The 2,406-nt window shown below is 36.7% G+C and overlaps 1 non-coding gene across 1 annotated transcript; it reads right to left on the bottom strand.

Moving 5' to 3' along the window:
* Positions 1–1,539: 1,539 nt before the first annotated feature.
* On the bottom strand, positions 1,540–1,645 carry LOC148561717 (small nucleolar RNA R71). The gene has a single exon (XR_015886866.1). It is a non-coding gene; the product is annotated as a small nucleolar RNA R71 (small nucleolar RNA).
* Between the last annotated feature and the right edge of the window lie 761 nt (positions 1,646–2,406).

The following is a 2,406-nucleotide window of genomic DNA, read 5'->3' as shown; positions in this document are numbered from 1 at the left end:
TCTTATGAATTTGGGTCGAACAGAAGTAGGACTCTTGTTCTAATTGAGTTCTTGTATAACTTGGAAAATCTCTTTACTTGAACAACATCTTGAAAATAATTTCTCTTAAACTTCTAATTATCTGGACTTAACGGGATACGTGACAAATAATCCTCTTATATTTGGGTAATTAGGGTTTTTGTGGCATATAACTGGAATTGAACTTCACCCTCTAATTGGTATTAAGTGACCAAGGAATTGGCGGTTGATGAGAGTTAGAGGAGACTAAAAAGGTTTAAGGAATTAGGGTTTAGTCACATATAGTTTGCCATGAATTAAATCTTGCATGATTAAAATAGTTAGTAAGAAAAGTCAATCTGGAAAATAGATAACTCTGAAGCCTTATCTGTTTTCTCCATATATATTTCACAACTTGTTTACTGCTTGCTTTCTGATATTTTGAATTTACTACTTGATGCAATTGAACTCAAAACACCATTTTCTGTTTGCCTAACTAAGTAAATCACTTAACCATTGTTGCTTAGTCCATCAATCCTCGTGGGATCGACCCTCATTCACTTGAGGTACTACTTGGTACAATCCGGTGCACTTGCCGGTTAGTTTGTGGGTTATAAATTCTGCACCAAGTTTCTGGCGCTGTTGCCGGGGATTGACTGTGATTAACAACTATTAGTTGTTTGATTGCTTAGATTAGGCATTTTAGTTTTAATTTTAAATAATTATTGCTTTATTATTTTCGAACATTAGCACTAGCATTTTTCCTTAATTTCTAAAATTAAGTTTGGTATTACCTAGTTGATTTTATTTTAATTTTCCCGTTTAATTTGCTTATTAATTTTTTGAATTTTTCTCTCTAATTTTAGTCATCAATTTCGAATTTTATTTCTTTATTTTATTTAGTATTTTTATTTTATTATTTCACATAGGTTACCTCACAGGAAATTCTCTACACTCTGACGTAGAGAGTCCCATCTTTTCTTGTGTTCTGTCTGTTTATGAGCAGGAACAGGGACAAGGAACCTCTTTTAGACTTTGATCCTGAATCCGAAAGGACTTTTAGGCGGCATTTATAACAAGCAAGACTTTACAAAGCCGCAGAGTCCCACATGTATCATAATAATCATGCTGCTAATACCAATGTGGCAAATCCAATTGGGAATGAAGAATCTAGGAGAGTGCTTGGCTCATACAATGCTCCCAATGCAGATCTTTATGGAAAAAACATTGTGGTGCCTCCAATAGCTGCAAACAATTTTGAACTGAAGCCTCACCTTGTCACTCTTGTGCAACAAAATTGTCAGTATCATGGACTTCCTCATGAAGACCCGAATCAATTTATCTCTGATTTTCTGCAGATTTATGATACTATGAAGACTAATAGAGTAAATCCTGAGGTGTATAAACTTATGCTCTTCCCACTTTCTATGAGGGATAGAGCAAAGCTATGGTTAGATTCTCAACCCAAGGAGAGTCTGGATACTTGAGACAAGGTGGTTACTGGATTTCTAACTAGGTTTTTTCCACCACAAAAGCTGACTAAGCTGAGGGTGGAAGTTCAAACTTTTAGACAGAAAGAGGGTGAGAACCTTTATGAAGCTTGGGAGAGATTCAAGCTACTGACTAGACAATGCCCTCCAGACATGTTCTCTAAGTGGACTCAGCTGGATATCTTTTATGAGGGCTTAAGAGAAATGTCCAAGATGAGTTTAGATCATTCTGCAGGCGGTTCATTACACATAAAGAAGATGCCAGAGGAGACTACTGAGCTCATTGAGTTGGTTGCTAACAACCAATTTTTATATGCTTATAACAGGAATCCTGTGAACTCTGAGACCTCTCAGAAGAGAGGCGTGTTAGAAGTGGAAGCTGTTAATGCTCTTCTTGCTCAAAACAAGCATATGTCTCTGCAAATAAATCTACTTACTCAACAATTGAGTGGAATGCAAGTTTCAGCTGTCAACACCCAAATTTCACCTCAAGAGGTCCCTTATGACATGACAGGTAACTTTATCCAAAATGAGAATTATGATTATGCTCAATCTTCTTCTGAACAGGTCAATTACATGGGGAGTGGTTCTAGAAACCCCAATAATGATCCATATTCTAAGACCTACAATCAAAGGTGGAGAAATCACCCAATTTTGGGTGGAGAGACCAACCTCAGAGACCTCAGAATTTTAACAATAATTCTCAGGGCGGTTTCCAACAGAATAATCATAATAACCGCCAATTTCAGTCTCATCAACAACAACCACCTCAGCAGGCAAATTCTCAGCCCCAACAAAATTCTAATTAGGAGACAATGATGAATAGTTTTATACAGGAAACCAGAGCTTCCATTAGAAACTTGGAGGTGTAAATGGGCCAATTGAGCAAGCAAATACCTGAGAGGTCTTCAAGTACATT

The sequence above is a fragment of the Arachis ipaensis genome, chromosome B6 (assembly GCF_059453495.1).
Source record: "Arachis ipaensis isolate K30076 ecotype BB chromosome B6, ASM5945349v1, whole genome shotgun sequence".
In the NCBI taxonomy this organism is placed as follows: Eukaryota; Viridiplantae; Streptophyta; class Magnoliopsida; order Fabales; family Fabaceae; genus Arachis; species Arachis ipaensis.
This window is presented reverse-complemented; position numbering and strand designations above follow the sequence as displayed.